Source organism: Schistocerca americana, chromosome 4 (assembly GCF_021461395.2).
Source record: "Schistocerca americana isolate TAMUIC-IGC-003095 chromosome 4, iqSchAmer2.1, whole genome shotgun sequence".
NCBI classification, from domain to species: Eukaryota; Metazoa; Arthropoda; class Insecta; order Orthoptera; family Acrididae; genus Schistocerca; species Schistocerca americana.
In genome coordinates, this window is record NC_060122.1 from 196,266,025 (window position 1) to 196,289,024 (window position 23,000).

The 23,000-nt window shown below is 42.7% G+C and overlaps 1 pseudogene; it reads right to left on the bottom strand.

Moving 5' to 3' along the window:
- Window positions 1–5,466: 5,466 nt before the first annotated feature.
- On the bottom strand, window positions 5,467–5,584 carry LOC124614456 (annotated as a pseudogene).
- Between the last annotated feature and the right edge of the window lie 17,416 nt (window positions 5,585–23,000).

Sequence of the window (23,000 nt, forward strand, 5' to 3'; positions counted from 1 at the left end):
CAGTGCAAATTTTTATTTAATGGTCATATCTCCCTCCATATCGTTCGATTGCCTTATCTGCACTGGAGTTAGCCAGTGAAAGCACATTTGCTAATGATACTTGCAAAACCGTTCCACGCACAATCCAGAGAGCTACTTAATAATCTAAGCCTGTTAGTGTGCAGTGTACATATTCGTTTACTTTCAAGCTTTGTTTTTGCTTGATAAATGTTGCAAATGCCTCATCTGTACTGGTGTTAGCTAGTGAAGCTCCAAATTGACAACTGACGTTGGAAAACTGTTTCACACACTGAGTAGTGTATCTGTTCAATTCATTTCAAGCTTTGTGTTTGCTTCGAAAGTGTTGAAGCAACTCAGTTGTACTGAGGCTAGTTAGTGAAAACGCATATTGACCACTGTTGTTCGAAAAACTGTTTCACGCGCAGTGCATACAGCTACTGTACAGCTTTGTGTTAGCTACTAAATGTTGCAAGTGATTTTCCTATACAGGTGCTGGCTAGTAAAACCGCATATTGACCACTGATGCTAGGAAAATTGTTTCATACAAATGCAGAGAGCTGCTTAACAAACAAACTTGCTACTGTGTAGCCGGCCGGAGTGGCCGTGCGGTTCTAGGCGCTACGGTCTGGAGCCGCGAGACCGCTACGTTCGCAGGTTCGAATCCTGCCTCGGGCATGGATGTGTGTGATGTCCCTAGGTTGGTTAGGTTTAAGTAGTTCTAAGCTCTAGGGGACTGATGACCTCAGAAGCTCAGTCCCATGGTGCTCAGAGCCTTTATTTTTTTTCTACTGTGTAGCTTTGTATTTGGCTGCTAAATGTTGCAAGTGGTTTATCTGTACTGGGTTAGCTAGTGAAACCACATACTGACCACTGTTGCTTGGAAAACTGTTTCACATCAATGCAGAAATCCACTGAACAATAAATAAGCCTTTTAGTGTGTAGTATACATATTCAGTTCCTTTCAAGCTTTTTGTTTGATTGCCAGATGTTTCAAATGCCTTACCTGTGCTAAGGATAGCGTGTAACAACATAAAAATTGTCCAGATGCTTACAACTACTCCTTCTTATTACACTTTGCAATTAAATATGGTATTTGAATTCTACAAACAAAATGGTGATGGTGTTTTGATTCGAAATGTTAGAAATTGGATTCTGAATTATTTTGTCTTTATTTCTGTGTTCCACAATAAACTGAAATTGGTAATTTACGAGTAGTATGTGGTTCTGAGAGCATATAAAATAATACATGTATGTATTACACTTACTTCCACAAATTAAATTTGTGATTATCACTGGTCTGAGAGTTGATTGCAATAACCTGCCTTTATTTACAGTAAATACTCTCGAAGTAATGGAGTATATGTGATGCTGTTTTCCATGACTGTCTGCAGAAAACGCCAGTGCTTCAGTGTCAAAAGATTTCAGTTCATATCTGTTTCAAACATTACAAATGCTTGACAATATACAAGTAGATTTCATTTACTAAAGAGGCTGATTCTGCCCATACTACTTTGCTTTGTATCTAGTTGCAGCCATACTGTAATCCATTCTACTGTAAAACTAAATGTGTATAAAAATTCACTTTACAAATGTTTTAGAGGACCAATACTTTATAGCAGCTATTGAAAATCTATAGCAAGCACATAATTACTACACAAATGTGAAAAGTTTGAAATATTGGTGAATCTAACCACATTTTTTGAAGATATTTATTACCAAGAATAAAAGAAAATACAGTACAAAAATTCTTCATTGTTGAAGGCTGAAAAATAAATTCCCAATTCCGCTTAGTCACTCTCTAATTTAGTTACGGTGTTGTTTACTTCATCCCTGGCAGTTCTCTGTATATTGAGTGAGAGGGTTCGCACAGTAACTACCGGCTCAGCCTGATAGGGAGATTAAATTTGTAACTGAATAACTGGTGACTCTGAGAGATGACATACACGGTTCTTCGTCTTCTTCTCGTTGAGAGACTGGTTCATCATCTATATTGGCTCGGAATATATTTGAGGTCATGGCTGTCACCCTAAAACATGGCTTTAGAAAGCTCAATATGTTCTCGAACTTCCACTCTCTTTTGATGTTTGCTGCCTGTCCACTTTTGGTTTTCTCGTTTAGTATTTTTTTACACTACTGGCCATTAAAACTGCTACTCCAAGAAGAAATGCAGATGACAAACGGGTATTCATTGGACAAATATATTATACTAGAACTGACATGTCATAATACACTCCTGGAAATGGAAAAAAGAACACATTGACACCGGTGTGTCAGACCCACCATACTTGCTCCGGACACTGCGAGAGGGCTGTACAAGCAATGATCACATGCACGGCACAGCGGACACACCAGGAACCGCGGTGTTGGCCGTCGAATGGCGCTAGCTGCGCAGCATTTGTGCACCGCCGCCGTCAGTGTCAGCCAGTTTGCCGTGGCATACGGAGCTCCATCGCAGTCTTTAACACTGGTAGCATGCCGCGACAGCGTGGACGTGAACCGTATGTGCAGTTGACGGACTTTGAGCGAGGGCGTATAGTGGGCATGCGGGAGGCCTCGTGGACGTACCGCCGAATTGCTCAACACGTGGGGCGTGAGGTCTCCACAGTACATCGATGTTGTCGCCAGTGGTCGGCGGAAGGTGCACGTGCCCGTCGACCTGGGACCGGACCGCAGCGACGCACGGATGCACGCCAAGACCGTAGGATCCTACGCAGTGCCGTAGGGGACCGCACCGCCACTTCCCAGCAAATTAGGGACACTGTTGCTCCTGGGGTATCGGCGAGGACCATTCGCAACCGTCTCCATGAAGCTGGGCTACGGTCCCGCACACCGTTAGGCCGTCTTCCGCTCACGCCCCAATATCGTGCAGCCCGCCTCCAGTGGTGTCGCGACAGGCGTGAATGGAGGGACGAATGGAGACGTGTCGTCTTCAGCGATGAGAGTCGCTTCTGCCTTGGTGCCAATGATGGTCGTATGCGTGTTTGGCGCCGTGCAGGTGAGCGCCACAATCAGGACTGCATACGACCGAGCCACACAGGGCCAACACCCGGCATCATGGTGTGGGGAGCGATCTCCTACACTGGCCGTACACCACTGGTGATCGTCGAGGGGACACTGAATAGTGCACGGTACATCCAAACCGTCATCGAACCCATCGTTCTACCATTCCTAGACCGGCCAGGGAACTTGCTGTTCCAACAGGACAATGCACGTCCGCATGTACCCCGTGCCACCCAACGTGCTCTAGAAGGTGTAAGTCAACTACCCTGGCCAGCAAGATCTCCGGATCTGTCCCCCATTGAGCATGTTTGGGACTGGATGAAGCGTCGTCTCACGCGGTCTGCACGTCCAGGACGAACGCTGGTCCAACTGAGGCGCCAGGTGGAAATGGCATGGCAAGCCGTTCCACAGGACTACATCCAGCATCTCTACGATCGTCTCCATGGGAGAATAGCAGCCTGCATTGCTGCGAAAGGTGGATATACACTGTACTAGTGCCGACATTGTGCATGCTCTGTTGCCTGTGTCTATGTGCCTGTGGTTCTGTCAGTGTGATCATGTGATGTATCTGACCCCAGGAATGTGTCAATAAAGTTTCCCCTTCCTGGGACAATGAATTCACGGTGTTCTTATTTCAATTTCCAGGAGTGTATTTTCACGCAATTTGGGTGTTTAGATCCTGAGAAACCGGTACCCACAACAACCACCTCTGGCCGTAATAACGGCCTTGATACGCCTGGGCATTGAGTCAAACAGAGCTTGGATGGCGTGTACAGGTACAGCTGCTAATGCCTCTTCAACACGATACCACAGTTCATCAACAGTAGTGACTGGCTTATTGTGAGGAGCCAGTTGCTCTGCCACCATTGACCAGACGTTATCAGTTGGTGAGAGATCTGGAGAATGTACTGGCCAGGGCAGCAGTCGAAAATTTTCTGTATCCAGAAAGGCCCGTACACGACCTGCAACATGCGGTCGTGCATTATCCTGCTGAAATTTAGGGTTTCGCAGAGATCGAATGAAGGGTAGAGCCACGGGTCGTAACACATGTGAAATGTAACGTCCACTGTTCAAAGAGCCGTCAATGTGAACAAGAGGTGACCGAGACGTGCAACCAATGGCACCCCATACCATCACGCCGGGTGATACGCCAGTATGGCAATAACGAATACACGCTTCCAATGTACGTTCACCACTACGTCGCCAAACACGGATGCAACCATCATGATGCTGTAAACAGAACCTGGATTCATCCGAAAAAATGACGTTTTGCCATTCGTTCACCCATGTTCGTCGTTGAGTACACCATCGCAGGCGCTCCTGTCTGTGATGCAGTATCAAGGGTAACCGCAGCCATGGTCTCCGAGCTGATAGTCCATGCTGCTGGAAACGTCGTCGAACTGTTCGTGCAGATGGTTGTTGTCTTGCAAACGTCCCCATCTGTTGACTCAGGGATCGAGACGTGGCTGCACGATCCGTTACAGTCATGCGGATAAGATGACTGCCATCTCGACTGCTTGTGATACGAGACCGTTGGGATCCAGCATGGCGCTCCGTATTACCCTCCTGAAACCAGCAATTTAATATTCTACTAACAGTCATTGGATCTAGATCAACGCGAGCAGCAGTGTTGCGATACGATAAACCGCAATCGCAATAGGCTACAATTCTATCTTTATCAAAGTCGGTAACGTGATGGTACGCATTTCTCCTCCTTACACGAGGCATCACCACGTTTCACCAGGCAACTAAGGTCAACTACTGTTTACGTGTGAGTAATCGGTTGGAAACTTCCCTCATGTCAGCACGTTGTAGGTGTCGTCACCGGCTCTGAAAAGCTAATCATTTGCATATCACAGCATATTCTTCCTGTCGGTTAAATTTCGCGTCTGTAGCACGTCATCTTCGTGGTGTAGCAATTTTAATGGCCATTAGTGTATATTAGACCCTTAGTGAGACGCACCTCGACTATGATTAGGAAACTGAAATAAAAGCAAGGAATTGTATTTTTATTCACAAACAGGCACATATCCAAGACCACAGAATACATTTTACTTAGGAAGCAATTGCCGTAATAAACTTAGGGTAATTATGGAACTGTGATTAGTGAAGATTATTAGTAGTGTCACTGTCACTGATAATTTGAATAAGTTGATAAGGTATGGTATCACACTAAAGGAAAGAAAAGTAATTCAGTGTCAGATACTTTTCAAAACTGTAGTATGCATACGAAATTACAATACACAGAAAATGATAGCTACTTTAAACTTATTATGCTTCCTACATGTAGTTTGTATAACATCATCCGACCGCAGTGTCATCCTCAGCTAAGTATGCGGATAGGAGGGGCGTGTGGTCAGCACACCGATCCGCCAGTAGGTACGATGGTTTTCTGTGACCGGAGTCGCTACTATTCGGCCGAGTACCTCCTCAATTGGATCATGAGGCTAAGTGCACCCCGAAAAATGGCAACAGCGCATGGCGGCTAGGATGGTCACCCATCCAAGTGCCGGCCAAGCCCGACAGCGCTTAACTTCGGTGATCTGATGGGAACCGGTGAATTCACTGCGGCAAGGCCGTTGCACTGGTTGTATAAACCAACCACTTAATTATTTATAAGTATATTTTGTATGAGTCCATACTTAAAAAGACATGCCTTAACAGCACTTCTTAAAATTTGTAGCTATTTAGGAACTGGTGATTCTTCGTAACGAAATTCTTTCAGTTCCTTACATGGGCAATCCGTAGAGCACAGTATTTTCAAGGAAGTTTTCTCGTGTTCTGTGAGTGGTCTGGACACTTACTGACACAGCTAGCTGAGGATGGCGCATCCAGTCATTTAACGTGGAGAAGGCTAAGTGAAAATTTTGAATAGTCATTGTACGTAGTCGCCAGCACGGTAGCTCAGCGTGTTCGGTCAGAGGGTTAGCTGCCCTCAGTAACAAAAAACTGAGTGAACAGATCAACGACGAATTTGGAAATTTGAATGGATGTCGTGGAATGTCCGCCCAGAACAAATGCAACGAGCGACAACGAACAAAATGAGATTTAAAGAAAGTGGTTAAAATACAGGTGCGTGGTCACGACGTGGGACTGACAAGCGGGCGAGCCGTGTCCAAAGCCTCCTCCTGAACTTACTTTTTCTTTTTCACGACATTACGAACTATCCGAACGTTCACTGAAATGTTTGTTCTTTTTCTGTAGTCTTGGCAGCTGTCGTACTACACATTGGTTGTAGAATATAAGTCATGCATTAAGAATACGTTACCGCCACAAGTAAATGTGCTGAATAGTGGTCGCAGGCGAAATACCACATAGACGTCTCACACAAATCGAAACAACAAATAAACGGCTGTGAACTATGTTACAACAAAGGAATTCAAGAGTCAAGACTACCAAAACGGAACGAAAATCCAAAAATGTTAAAAACGTATGTTTTGACAGAGCAAAGAGAAACTTCTGGTTATGAAACTGTCGCAGTTTATGCGACAGACTATTATGCTTTAATCATTTCCTTGGCTGTGAACACATTTACATACATACGAACAGCTATGTCGGGCAAGAAGGCATATCTCACTCCCTTCCCAGTCGTACAAATTGCGTTAATAAGAGATTCGTATCATATGACACAGCTAATGTCACTAATACCCAATGTGTCACAGGAGACGTGTTTTCTGGTGGAGGATTCGGTTGTCTTGTTGCCTTGTCATCAAACGTTTGCGGTTCCCATTCGAAGGTCACTTCCTTTCGGCTACTTATTGAGAAGTTGTGCAGAATCAACTGTCATTCCGAGGAAGGTTTGAACACGTTGCGCCCACTAGGGGAGTCCGACACCGTATCCGCTTAGCCACGATGGCATTTCTCTTCTCGGTTGCTCTACAGCATATTGCATTTCCTGTTATTGGACCTTTCACTGTTTCTATTTTGCTTTCCGTTCACAGTTCAGTACATCTTCTTCCTGTTTCCTTGTTTGATCTGTGTTCAATTTTTGACGGGCTATCCGCTGGGCTCTCCTACCATTAAATCTGAGGGGTTGCGATGGGGAATGCAGAAATATATAAAAGTAGAAATACACACAGATACAAAAAGAGTTCTAAATCTGTCACTTTTCAGTGCAATGTATATTCACAACATGTTGAGCCCTGGCCATTATGAGAGTCTGTAAATGTTTTCAGCTGTCGAACACACAGAAAAGTGCTGTGTGCATAAAAGTTCGAATGTAAGTACACCCGCTGCTGGAGCTCCGGCGGGGCCATGCAACACATCTCGCTGACCGCGCAGCTACCGGAGGGACCCAGGACACAGACGTGTGTTCAGAACATCACGAAATTCTGAAAATGAAAAATTACTAATAAAAATTGGCTCATCCGATTGAGAGCTTCATCGTTTGAAACACAACTTTTGCGCTTACACCATTTTGCCGCAATGCACCATACCCTTCGCACACCAATATCACTTCCACTAATTGAAAATTCTCGTAAACTATGAAACACTTTGATTTTATATAAAAAGAGAAGAGCTCATACCTTGTGGTTACTTAATATCATTTACTGGGTATGTTGATAGCAAATCTATTTTGGGAACTGCTACGGTTAAGTCCATTTCTTAGTGTCTTTTGTAAATACTCAACACCATTTCATAAGTTCTATTCCTGCAACACATACATACAGTGGAAAGTCATTCTTATAAATTTGTGGTAAGATCCTAAGAGACCAAACTGCTAATATCATCGGTCCCTAGGCTCACACACTACTTAATCTAACTAACTTACGCTAAGGACAACAAACATATCCATGCACGAGGGAGGACTCGAATCTCTGACAAGTGTGGGGGGGGGGGGGAGGAGCGGCGCGAACCGTGGCAAGGCGCCTAAGACCATACGGCGTAATTCATATATTACAGTTATATAAGATATATTATACTTACATAACATTTTACAGCACATAAGACAAATAAGCATCGCCTTGACTTCCGGTTTCTGGGCACTATTAACACTGCAACGCGACTAGTTAGAACGCGACCGAATAACCTCAAAAATGGCTCTGAGCACTATGGGACTCAACTGCTGAGGTCATTAGTCCCCTAGAACTTAGAACTAGTTAAACCTAACTAACCTAAGGACAACACACACATCCATGCCCGAGGCAGGATTCGAACCTGCGACCGTAGCGGTCTCGCGGTTCCAGACTGCAGCGCCAGAACCGCGCGGCCACTTCGGCCGGCCGAATAACCTCCTGGATTTGTCAAAATTAGACACCACGATGTTCGCATAATTTTGAGAAGGAGGAAAACCTAAGGCTCTACGATGTCTTTGACCAGGCGATTTAAAGTAATCAGATGCAGAGTGCTTTCGTGGGAACGCTTACGTAGTCTCATGACCGTACTAACAGATCTTTCTGGTTTGCTTATTCGTGTATATACCCATGCCATTGGGTTTAATGCAACTTGCAACGCCTTCAAAAAACACCCACAGGGTTTGCATATTCTCTCGATCGCTATGTGCAAACTATTACTCCTACAGAAAACATCAGCATGATATTTTTGTAGGACATTTGATGTAGTTAAATTTTTTGCTGGAATACATTTTCTCTGGAGGCAACGATTTCCGAGTTATACAAGAAATACGCTTCTGAAGATTATTTTTGACCTTTCTCTTGAATAATTCGAAAACCAGGGCCTCTAGCGGAAACAAATCCCAGTTAAAAGTTTAAAAATACAACATTTCCTACAGAAAGGTTCTGTTCATTTTTTCTGTGGGATTAACAGTTTGCACATAGCGAGTGGGAGAATATGAAAATATCGTGCGTGGTATTTGACGGCACTGCAGTCTGCATAAATCCTAAAGTAGTGGCAGCTGAATCAACCAGTAGAGAAAGCTCTAAGAGAGACTAGAGATAGCTTGAGGTTATTAAGGCTTGGATATTCCGATGATGGGGTCCACCAAGGAAGAAACGGTGGCATTACGATCTTGCTCGTTGTTCTGGACAGTGTTAAAGAGGTCATACCTGTGACAGGGAGAGCAGTTGTTTAGCGGCGCACTTTAGGACTTGGTTTTTCAGTGATACTTCAAAATATTTTGCGAAACGTCTGTGGGGGCTAGGAGTTACCGGTAGTTGGCTGACTTTAATCCAGTTTGTTAGAGAAAACTTTGGTTTATTTTCATCACTGATTAGCACTTAGGACTACTTTTTGAATGATTTCTTGAAGCCTTTAGCTGCCATTTTCTTTATTTCCTGTACGATTGTACAATTTCGGCCTTAGGATTGTTACATCAGCTTGCGATCGGACTTGAATTCATTTGTGACAGAGAGAAATCAGCTTTGAAAAACTTACTTGTGAACACCACCTGTCTTTTCACAGCTCTTTTATTTTTGTATACTGGTGGCTAGAGCAATTTTGAACTCACTTTATTACGTAGCAGAGCCTATCACCAGTCTACAAATTGTAGTGTGATTTAAGAACAATAAATGTTTTTAGTGAAATACTAACCATCTGTGTGTGAGGAATGTTATTTTGATTTTCTGCACCTATGATGTACCTAACGTTACCTGAAATCTGATCGGCACATCAAAGGCAGTTCCAGTATTTTATCTATTATTAATGTGGCAGTAACTGTAAAACGAATCATCTGTCAGACGAACCCATTTATAGTGTCGCATTGCTTTAAATTTTTGAAATATCAACACGGATAACCGTCTTTCCTATTCTCTATCAGTCATCAAGAGTTTGCTCACAATTTACACAATTGGAAAATGGAGCTTGGCATTTGTCCACTGCGCTAAATACTGACGACGATGTCTATAAAGTTATGAAACTGTCTGTCTAATGGCTGCTTTCTGTGTACAAACACAGTCTTCATAAGAACCAACCGTAGCTCATCTTCTTCACATCACAGGGAGGACTATGTCACTCACGTGCGGAGTTACGTTGATTCTTGTAGTTGCAGAATCTCTTTGGCTTAGCTACCGTGTCCTCAGTGTCTTGAGTGTTGGGACTTGAGCGCATATACAAATGAAACCTGATACCTGCTTGGGCTTGGCAGGTTTCGTGGATCTTCGCATGGTATTGCGTAGAAATACGGTGGTGGTACTATCATGGCTATATTGTTTACATTGCAGGGTAAGCTTTCACCCAGCGGGGAGTTGTAATTTGGTATAGGAACTTCAGCTGCTTGGGATTTTGTTGCTCATAAAAGTGGTTCGTAATGCACTCAACCTGCCTCACAGACGAGGACATTATTTAAAATTATCTGTTTTCTATGATTGCGCATTGGAAATAGTAATTCTCTTGGCCTGGCTCGCAGCAGTGAATGCACAGCTTTAAATTTTCTTATTTTAGTTTATGCGACTGATATTTGCTGATGTAGAAGTCGTTTCCCCAGACTTTCCATGACTGTAAAAACTAATGGGACAACAATCCTCTCGGCTTGTTTTTCAGCTTTTCATGTAATTTTTGTTTTATTTTCCACTAGCAATTCTGTCTACAGGAGTGAGTAAGTATTGATGTTACAATCTGCATGTCTGCTTGACAGACGTGTATATTGTTTCAAGTTTTGAACGTCTGTTAATGCATATAATAGAAAATGTTATTAAAAGTAGTAAATAGTTTCTTTAAATTTTTTACACTACGTATTAATGTGTTAAGATTCCCCCTGGTTGCTTCACGGCTGTGAATGTAAATATACTACCATGAACTCATCGACATATTTGTTTTGGGTGTTTATTGGTGCCACCGTCTATTCTGTCTGTCACAGACGTAGGCTTATATATTATTTCCAGTGCCAGCTGTCTGCTGTTGTGTATTTCAGAAACGGTTTGTAACGGGATATCCTCCTGTAGCATTACATTTCCTCGACAGTAGTTGTCGATACCAGTACTATTATTCGAATTTTGTACGGGTCAATATTATCTTCATTGCTTTTCTCAAAACTTTCGTATAATTTTATACACAGTATGTTATATTTCAAGAAAAAATTTATGAAAGGAAATTATTTATAAAATAAAGTTTCGATGTTATAATCGATAAGTACTAGTTGTGGTGGTAAGTTTAAAATTACTTCTTTAAAAAACATTTCAAATTATGAATTATTTGCACACTTAAAGTTTCTATTATTAATTACACAAACCTGTACTGTTTACTACGTTTACTTCTGAATTCATTTATGAAATAGTGATCGAAATTAATAATGTAAATAAAACTAGTAACAATTCATTTGTTAAGAAAAATTGTAAACCTTTCAGAATATTTTTATTTCAGCATAGCGTGAGAGTCATAAGCTTGCCTCTCATATGATATGATTGTATAATAGGTGCAAAAAAAGGAATTTCTAGTTTGTTAATGTGAAAAATCAAAATGCTGTATGATATACCAGAATGTGAGAAAGTGGAAAATATATTTATGTAAGAAATTCTGCAACAAAAATCTTCCAATTCATTTAGTTCAAACCAATCGTGAGGACCTGACTTCAGATTTTCAGCTTCAAAAATCAGATCCCTAGACAAGAAGAACTGGACCCATCTCACCATGACAGACTATGTAAACCTGAAAGTTTATTGTAGTCTTCGCTCCTCTGACATCTTCATAAAAGACTTTGCTTCTTAATTACTTGGACTGGGCCTCATTTAATGTTGGCAATAAAAGGAAAAAGGAAGAAGGGGGCATATTACAGCTATTTTCGATGCACAAACAAGTATACTTGCTGTTGCTGTTGTAAATAAACTGGCATATGTGGAAAATAAGTAATTTTCTTTCAGATAATATTTTTTTATTTCCCTCGGCACTTTACTACTCACAGATCCTTCATCCCGGTCAGTTCAATATACTACAGGAAAATAAGTTTGTTATTCGATAGGATACCCACTTTTACGCGTAAATCGAAGATATGGCCTAGACGACAATGTCAGTGCGTAAACCTTATTTCAGCACTCACAATACAGTTTATGCCTTTCGGGTAGGTGGATAGCCAAGTTACACTTTTAACACTGAGATAAGAAATTGAGGCTCCCGTCGATGTCGAGGTCACTAGAGATGGAGCAGTGGCATGGTCCATCCTGTGGCTGCACTTGAGATACTGAGGGAACAAACCAGGGGAAACCTCATCACTAGACGGAGATTTGAGCCTTTTTCCCGCAGAAAGAAGGCGCGCATTTGAACAATCCAACACGTCGCTGGATTACATTATATATGAGGATATGGCCTCCACTTCTACCGATGGCAGCATAATATTGATGAGAAAAACACAGCTCTGCGAAATACGCCATGGAGATTATAGAACTACTAACGAATGACAATTTAAATTACGTTCAAAACCTGTATCAATTTGTAGCATACTTCCACTGCTCGGTTGACACTGTGTGTTGCAGGCGTGGTTTGCCACAGATTGTTTTATTGCTGTGTCTAGTCATTAGTAACGGAACATTAATCGTTCAGTACCCGACGATTACTCGGTCGCTCTCGCAGTTCCCTTGTTAATGTTTACCTGGAAAATAACTAATGTTAATTCTCATTACAGCACTAAAAACTTTGTACTACAGGATTCTAATTACCTTGTGAATAATGAGGAAACGGCTGCTGTATAATTGTGTGCAGTATTTAACTGCACTTCCAATATACACAGGGGAACACGAGAGATGCAAACCTTAGTTACCGCGATGTATTTGCTTGTATAATTAATGCAGTACGTGTAAACAGAGCCCGTGTTTGTACATTCCAGTAGTGGAAATCTCCTTTGTGTTTCACTTCGACATTTCGTGTGGCACTCGACACAACACCAGTGGAACAAGACTGCATACCAGAAGCAAAACTGCACGTCTATTTGTAAGTCTATGGTGTCGTAAAATAAAGAACAGCGTAGGGTAAAGTGCTCTCTATGGTTTTCTGATGTTGTAAGTCAAGTAAGAATTAGATCCACAGGAACTTATTGAAATAGTTACGAGACGCCAAAAAATTTAATCTGTAGTCGCAGCTGCAGAGACAATAACGGTAACAAAATGAAAGTTACCAAATTAAGTTGTCTGTCCATCTCACTCTTTCTCTAAAAGGTTCCCAATATCTTTTTCCTATTTCTGTGGAAGGAGAATGCATTCTCTTACGGTAAGACGCTTAAAAATTATTTTTCTGCACGAACATAGTAATGGTGATATTAATCACAAAAACACAAAAGAACAACATCTGTAATTCATACAAATCGTGTTTACCTGAAATGTGAATGTACAAACATCTTGATGTCTTTTAGTACATTTTTCTCCTTTGATACCTTTTGAAAATACCATCTCCAGCCAGGGTGGCAGCATTATTAAGAGAGTGTTGTTTATTTTATTTATTTATTTATTTATTTATGTTACTGAAGGACACATTTCTTGTTTCCTTTTACAGCTAAATTTCCCAACGAAAGCTGTCGTACTGTTCCTTGATTTATCATGCTGAAATGCTAGCTGTTGGTGTGAAAAGAGGGTGTTATTTCCCCTTCTGCTTTCATAGACTTACTCTTACCTTTTGAGCCCGTACCAAACTCGCTGCCGTATGACTTGTACTGGGTGTTGAGAAAATAATGGCTGGACCTTCCAAGATACGTTTGGGCTCAACAATTAGTGGCACGGAGGAATCACTGCAAGTATAGTCTCCGATTTAGAAGCGACATACTCTCATATCTGATCATCTTGTTCCTCTTCCAGTGGACGTGGAAATTCCTGCAGCTGTGAATGGCTGTGAATTAAAAGGCGGTATTCAAACGTTAGTATAACTGCTCATAGTATTCTGTAACGTTGTGCCTTGATTATATTTAATTCGTTAATTAGTTTCCTACTCACCCACAGATCATTTTACAGTGATCATTAGATGTTTCAGTTTAATACGACAATAAAATACAAAGGAATGTTGACAAAGACACATGTATATACACTCCTGGAAATTGAAATAAGAACACCGTGAATTCATTGTCCCAGGAAGGGGAAACTTTATAGACACATTCCTGGGGTCAGATACATCACATGATCACACTGACAGAACCACAGGCACATAGACACAGGCATCAGAGCATGCACAATGTCGGCACTAGTACAGTGTATATCCACCTTTCGCAGCAATGCAGGCTGCTATTCTCCCATGGAGACGATCGTAGAGATGCTGGATGTAGTCCTGCGGAACGGCTTGCCATGCCATTTCCACCTGGCGCCTCAGTTGGACCAGCATTCGTGCTGGACGTGCAGACCGCGTGAGACGACGCTTCATCCAGTCCCAAACATGCTCAATGGGGGACAGATCCGGAGATCTTGTTGGCCAGGGTAGTTGACTTACACCTTCTAGAGCACGTTGGGTGGCACGGGATACATGCGGACGTGCATTGTCCTGTTGGAACAGCAAGTTCCCTTGCCGGTCTAGGAATGGTAGAACGATGGGTTCGATGACGGTTTGGATGTACCGTGCACTATTCAGTGTTCCCTCGACGATCACCAGTGGTGTACGGCCAGTGTAGGAGATCGCTCCCCACACCATGATGCCGGGTGTTGGCCCTGTGTGGCTCGGTCGTATGCAGTCCTGATTGTGGCGCTCACCTGCACGGCGCCAAACACGCATACGACCATCATTGGCACCAAGGCAGAAGCGACTCTCATCGCTGAAGACGACACGTCTCCATTCGTCCCTCCATTCACGCCTGTCGCGACACCACTGGAGGCGGGCTGCACGATGTTGGGGCGTGAGCGGAAGACGGCCTAACGGTGTGCGGGACCGTAGCCCAGCTTCATGGAGACGGTTGCGAATGGTCCTCGCCGATACCCCAGGAGCAACAGTGTCCCTAATTTGCTGGGAAGTGGCGGTGCGGTCCCCTACGGCACTGCGTAGGATCCTACGGTCTTGGCGTGCATCCGTGCGTCGCTGCGGTCCGGTCCCAGGTCGACGGGCACGTGCACCTTCCGCCGACCACTGGCGACAACATCGATGTACTGTGGAGACCTCATGCCCCACGTGTTGAGCAATTCGGCGGTACGTCCACCCGGCCTCCCGCATGCCCACTATACGCCCTCGCTCAAAGTCCGTCAACTGCACATACGGTTCACGTCCACGCTGTCGCGGCATGCTACCAGTGTTAAAGACTGCGATGGAGCTCCGTATGCCACGGCAAACAGGCTGACACTGACGGCGGCGGTGCACAAATGCTGCGCAGCTAGCGCCATTCGACGGCCAACACTGCGGTTCCTGGTGTGTCCGCTGTGCCGTGCGTGTGATCATTGCTTGTACAGCCCTCTCGCAGTGTCCGGAGCAAGTATGGTGGGTCTGACACACCGGTGTCAATGTGTTCTTTTTTCCATTTCCAGGAGTGTAATTTCTTACAGAAATGGTAGGGTCCAAAACCAACAGTACAAAACTTGTTTTCGTATCATCACGAGTCACTGTGCATATTGCATTCACTCTGCTCTCTTTTCAGCTAATATCATGATGATTTGGATACCCTTGCCGGCCGCGGTGGTCTCGCGGTTCTAGGCGCTCAGTCCGGAGCCGCGCGACCGCTACGGTCGCAGGTTCCAATCCTGCCTCGGGCATGGATGTGTGTGATGTCCTTAGGTTAGCTACGTTTAAGTAGTTCTGAGTTCTAGGGGACTGATGACCACAGATGTTAAGTCCCATAGTGCTCAGAGCCATTTTTGGATACCCTTGATAAATCACAATGTATGTACAATCCTATTTTTCTGTCTGAAATGCTGAGACAGCATCTCACAGTAATGATGGTGATGTTAATCTCATGAAGTTAAAGGATGTTACTGATTTATGCCAAAGATCTTAGTACACAATTTTACTGTAGCGTGAGCTATATTCTGAAACGATTTTTATATTTTATTTTTGCCCAGACCAAAAGATTTTTACCAGTGTCTTTGTGATTTAAGTAATAATTTACTGTGCGGCAAGTATTGCTTAGGAGATATGCTTCAACCGCCTTTAAATAAACTGTTTTTATTTATTTCTCTGGGCTGTTTATTATACAGTTTGATTATTTGCTAAACTAACCTGTTTCCATTCTTTGTTTAGCTTTTTCCAGAATGTGTGATTTAAGTTTAGTTATTTTTTTTATGATCGTAGAGAGCTGTTCTGGTAATAATTGTTGATATTTATCTCAATGTGCATAGTCGAATAGTAAGTATTCTTGGGGGTGAAATTAGAAACAGATATTCACAGTGAGGCAAGTAATTATATTTCTCTTCCCTTGTCTGTAGTTTTAGTATTGCGGCAATTTAACGCTGCACCTAAAGTTTGCAACACATAAGACAGGCGTACCGGATGCACGTCCTAGGTCCCAGCTTAACACATTTTTAAATGTTCAAGGTTATTTCGAATTACTATCTGTGATAAGGTAATTAGTAAGTCCACGAAACAGACAGTAAGACAACAAATTTGTGCAAATCTTTTCAGTTTAGTTATTTTGATAAAAATATTGTTTTTGTTAAAATTTCTGAGCTTTCGCGGAGCGAGGCAGAAGTAGTTGTAAGTTTACAAAAAAATAAATGTAGGTAATGTTGTTTGCCTACACGACTTAAGAACATTCCATCACTAACTTGTAGGCTTTCTGGTCTTTATTTTCTCTCACCTTTGCGTCACGCCTTCAGCATGCTTTAATTTCCTAACTAGGAAATGTGCAGTTTCCTATATCGCCAAATGCAGCTGGTACGTACATCTAAAAAGTGTGCGTGAGAAATTGGTGCTAAATGAGGCGGAACATTTACATCTACACCTATTCTCAACAAGCTACCTACGGCATCACTCTCAAATTCTTTCCTTTCTTGTTCGAGTCACAATTGGGGCATGAGAAGAGTAGCTGTTGATAAATGGACTTATGAACTTGTGACTGGTAAAATGAGAATATTGTATCAAATATGTAAGATGTCACACAATCTTACGTAGAGACTGCTAATCAAAGCTCTGTTGTCTAATCGAAAATACTGTAATTCTTGCGTGTTGTGAATTAATATGAAAATTTTATTATAATGTTACAAAAGTTTGTGGGGGATTAAGAAAGTCCTATTTTTCTGAACTAATAAATGCCGACGTACGCGCAATGGACGATAAAGAAAGTCCACGACATCGCAGTTGACTGCTACGGAACTAACGAATAGCTAATAAACACAATCGGGCATTGTCAGAAAGTCAAAATAAAGCTGTTCCTTTGCTTTCTATAGCGTGTACTGACAATTAGTTGAATATCGAGTCGACATAGTGGATATTTGCCTGCGGAATATGGTAATGTAACTGGTAAAAAGGAAAGTGTTTATGTTTGGGATAAATTAGATACATCTTGTTGTTTCGGTAGCGGAGTTCCAGTTAAGATTTAATCCGGTAACAAAGTAGCATGTTGGAGAAATAACAGTAGTCTTTAACTTACCGCGAGGTAATTTACATCTCGAGATATGTTTAAATTTGGGAGTTCAGTAATTAGTCTGTTGTTACCCGGAATTCGTAATTATCCACAGCCAGTCTGTTGAGAACGGTGACTGCTTTCCTCCATCGGAAATGTGGTGGTAAGTTACTTAGCACACTAAAGTAGATTCAGACGCTTTGTCTACTTCATCAACTCTTCAGTTTACATGTACCACAGCACCTCGCATCAAACGATAAATACCTGTCATCTCTTCACAACCGCAAAGCAAGCTCTCACATATCTAGTACCCTAGCTTTGTCCATCCACAAAATAAGTTCAACTAGTGTAAGATCCGAGAAGGAACGTTAACATTGGAAGACAAGAATCGAAATTTTCCGATTAAAAAGAGTTTAAGACAGTCAGTCAGTCTTTCCCTCCTACAGTTCAACCGAAACATCGCAGGAACTATGACGGAAATGAAACGTGGGTTTAGAAGGGGGATTAAAATTAAGGGTGGCAGAATATTAGCAATATGATCGGCTGATGACATTACTATCTCCAGTGAAAGTTGAGAAGAATAATAGCTCATGCTGAATGATATGAAAAGTCTGTAGTGCAGAATATGGCCGGGTAGTAATCCATAGGAGATCATCGACAAACTTAATATTAAAATTGGGGACCTCTTCGTAGATGGCTGAAGGTATTCTGCTACCTCAGAAGCAAAATAACCAACGTAATCCCCGCCCGAAAGAAGCTTACCATTATCAGATATTGGCCTTTATTTCAGAAAGATATTTCTGAGAACGTGTGTCTGGGAAACAGTACTGTATAGAAAGGGATCACGGACTGTTGCCGAACCAAAGCGGAAGGGAATAGAAGAGTTTGAGACGTCGTGATATAGAAGGATATTTAAAATTAGGTGACCTGATAAGATGAGGTTCTCCTCAGAATCCGAAAGGAGAGAAGTAAGTGATGAACACTGACAAGAGGAGGAGAAAAGATGATAAATGTGTTAAGGCATCACGGAGTAACTTTCATTGCGCTGTAGGGAGCAGCAGAGAGTAAAAGCTATAGGGGAAGACAGACCTTTTAATATGTACATCGAGGAATCGAAGACTTTGGGTGCAGGTGATACTCTGAGATGAAGAGTCTTGCACGTGAGAGGAAGTCGTTGTGCTCAGGGTCAAACCGGAGGACTATAAAATAAATAAATAACAAGAATAAATTATAAAGATAGCATTAACATTATATTATAATGATATTGAATTTTACGCGGTTAGGTGATTGGTTTCTCACATATTCGGATAGTCCAGAGGGGTTAGGTGAGCTGGTCTTGGATCGAATCCATCTCACAGATTAACGATGAGGGCTGGGGAGCCAGACAGCCTAGGTGCAGATTTTTGGCGATTCCCAACCAGTTGAATACTTAAATGGTAACCAAGTCCCAGTTCACTTTGCGAACATACAACTTTATTAAGTTTCGCGTGAGCTACACTAGACACAGAGAGTTGGGGTATATAGACTCCTTCTCTGGAAGAGTGGTGGCTTCATGAAGGTCATACACTAACCAAAACCGATATACGGGTAAACTAAAATTTCACCGATAACATTTTGTCGAGGTACCGGTACATTGACAGTGTGTGTGGTTACAGTGGCGAGACGCAAATATGGTTTAAATGGTTCAAATGGCTCTGAGCACTATGTGACTTAACTTCTGAGGTCATCATTCGCCTAGAACTTAGAACTAATTAAACCTAAGTAACCTAAGGACTTCACACACATCCATGACCGAGGCAGGATTCGAACCTGCCACCGCAAATATGGAAATACCACAGACACAACACATTACAATATCTAATACGGTACAGGAAAACCGTTAGCATTCCAAACAGCTTACAGTCTACTCGGAATAAATAAAACAGGTCCTGTATGGCTTCCAAGGAAATCCTACACGATATCATTCTTCTTTCATAATCGTGACAATGATGCATAAGTATATCACGAAGCCTTAATAATATTGAAATCTGGTGACTCTGGTGGCCAGAGGAGACGTGAAAATTCATCCTCGTGTTCCAAAACCAAACCTAGACGACGTGAGCTGTGTGAACAGCTGCGCTGTCTTCTTGGAACACAACATAACCATTTGAGAGAAAATATTGTACTTTGGGATCGATCAGATCATCCAAAATGATTTTATAATTCTCGAAGGAATGACATCTTGCAGAGTAACCGTGGAGTACCATGTTATGCCTGCCCAAATCATCACTGGTCCCGCACCATCTTTCACTCTAGGTACATACACACGGCCAGGAGATGGAAACAGTGTGAAACTCCTACCAAATGACTTCCTCCCATAGTTGCGAAATCCGAGTTTTATGGCTTCAGCATCACGTTATCCGGTTACTGTCCTTTGCATCACTGATGAGTGGTTTTGGAATTCCAGCTCGCCGTGCATTTCCCTGCTTTTGGAGCTCTCTTCGTCTTGTTTTGGTGCTAACAGGGTCAGTTCTACAGTAAAGTTTGCAGCTGCTGTCCTCTTATTTTTATTCAATAATTACCTGTCACGATAGCTCACACACACTTTCGTCCACATTGCGATTTCGATTATGTTTTTCCGCTTTCCCTCTATACGGTATACATTTTCATTACGGTGCCTCTTGAAACACCAAACATTTCGACTACCTTTGTTGCGGAAGCACCCACCATCCGATCAGCAATAATTCGCCCACGTTAGAAGGGTAGAAGTCACTCAGCTCCGACATAAAACGCTCAAAACAACACAAAATACTCTTCTGAACACTACAGACGCTTGCAATGTACTGAGGACATTGCACATGCGTCGTTAGTGGTCAAATACGACAGCGGAAGCGGCAAGCTTACCTAGCATTTGCTTTTAGGTCAAAACATGCAATTCCGGTGGTGTTTCCATATTTTTGGAATCCCTGTACAAATAACCTGTCGTATCCGGTGGCTTCTTGCAAAATAATTGCATTACGTGTGTTTTCTACCCCATTTATCTTCGCATCTGTGTTACATTGTGCATTAATGCAGAACAATGCAAATGTATGTATGTGTGTGTCTCGTTTGGAAAGAATATGTTCCGTTTACTCACGGGAGCGGCTGTTGACAACAGTGATGTCCACAGAACTCTTCCTACGTTCTGTCACGGGTTTCTTTCTCTGGCAGTGTTACCTGTACGTTAATAGCGGTACAGAGCAGTACGGATAGATCTGTTAATAGAGCGATGGTAGACACACGCCATGTGTGTGGGTTCCATGACTGCAGTAGAAGGGCGGATTCCATGCCGAGCTGTTTCCGCAACGACGGCAAGTGCAGATCACAGTACCGACGGTTGTTGCATCACTTTGTGTTCCATGTTATAAGTTTTGGTTACTGCATAATACAAGCTTATTCTCAGTTGTGGGCAAAGAATAGCGTAAGGGCCTCTACAGACTCAATGAATATGTGTTTCTTTGTAACGAGCAACCGGAGACCACTGCATGGTTACACGGAAATATTCAAAAAATATTCGTGAACCGCCTCCGAAATCTTGTCGGTGAAGTTCTGGTTCGCACTGCGTAAAAATGCCGGCCCCGTAGTTTGAAATCTGACAAGGCAAGGGAAAGGAAAGAAAGAAAGAAAGAGGTGATTTCTTAGCATTAATTATTCCGGCTTTAATATGCGCCTTCCCAAGCTTCAGATCTACTGCGCAGCACTGAGTACTGTGCTATAATCTAAGCGTGGTATGTCGGATTGTGCAGTTTGTTGAAGACTGCAGGGCTCTAAAAATATTGACACTCCCTCCACATATCGCGCAATCTATTGCACCACGTAACGGTGATATTGTGTAACACGGGTGTTCTGGCGGAGACTGTGTCATCTGGGGATATGCAAACAACTAATACTGAGACACAATATGAATACGAATACAGTGACGTGACAAAGGTCACAGCGATGTGCACACAAACAAATGGCGGTAGTACCGGCCTCAACGTAATGAACGAGAGCAGCGGCGTTTCCGTAGATTTGTCAGTGGTAACAAACAAGCAACACTGCATGAGATAAACGCAGAAATCAATGCGGAACGTACGACGAAGGTATCCCTGATGACCGTGCGGCGAAATTTGCCGTTAATGACCTATGGCAGCATACGACCGAAGCCAGTGCCTTTGCCAGTAGCTCGACATTGTAAGTAGCGCTTCTCCTGGGCTCGTGACCATGTCAGTTAGACCGTAGACGCCTGAAACATCGTGGCCTCGTCAGATTAGTTCAGATATCATTTGGTAAGAGCTGACGGTTGGGTTCGAGTGTGGCATAACCCCACGAAGCCGTGGACCCAGGTTGTCAACAAAGCAAACTGGTGATGGCTCCATAAAGGTGTGGACGAGGTCTTCTGGTCCACCTGAGCCGATCACTGATGGTTATTATCGGCTACTTGGAGATCATTTGCTGCCCTTCATGGACTTCATGAACCCAGTCAATGATGGAATTTTTTAGGAAGACACTGCGCCTTATCACCTAGCCACAATTGTTCACGATTCATTGAAAAACATTCTAGACAATTACAGTGTCTGATTTCCATCGAACGTTCATGAGACATAATCGAATGGTCAGTTCGTGCATAAAATCATGCACTGGCAACACTTTCGCAGTAGCGGGCGGCTATACAGGCTGCATGGCTCAGTATTTCTCCAAGGGACTTCCAACGACTTGTGGAGTCCATGCCAGATCGAGATGCTACACTTTTTTTTATGGTCATCAGTCTACTGACTGGTTTGATGCGGCACGCCACGAATTCCTTCTTCTCAGAGTAGCACTTGCAACTTACGTCCTCAATTATTTGCTTGACGTATTCCAATCTCTGTCTTCCTCTACAGTTTTTTCCCTCTACAGCTCCCTCTAGTACCATGGAAGTCATTCCCTCATGTCTTAGCAGATGTCCTATCATCCTGTCCCTTCTCATTATCAGTGTTCAGTGTTTTCCGCATATTCCTTTCCTCTCCGATTCTGCGTAGAACCTCCTCATTCCTTACCTTATCAGTCCACTTAATTTTCAACATTCGTCTATAGCACCACATCTCAAATGTTTCGATTCCCTTCTGTTCCGGTTTTCCCACAGTTCACTACCATACAATGCTGTACTCCAGACGTACATCCTCAGAAATTTCTTCCTCAAATTAAGGCCGGTATTTGATATTAGTATACTTCTCTTGGCCAGAAATGCCTTTTTTGCCATAGCGAGTCTGCTTTTGATGTCCTCCTTGCTCCGTCCGTCATTGGTTATTTTACTGCCTAGGTAGCAGAATTCCTTAACTTCATTGACTTCGTGACCATCAATCCTGATGTTAAGTTTCTCGCTGTTCTCATTTCTACTACTTCTCATTACCTTCGTCTTTCTCCGATTTACTCTCAAACCATACTGTGTACTCATTAGACTGTTCATTCCGTTCAGCAGATCATTTAATACTTCTTCACTTTCACTCAAGGTACCAATGTCATCAGCGAATCGTATCATTGATATCCTTTCACCTTGTATTTTAATTCCACTCCTGAACCTTTCTTTTATTTCCATCATTGCTTCCTCGATGATCAGATTGAAGAGTAGGGGCGAAAGGCTTGTCTTACACCCTTCTTAATACGAGCACTTCGTTCT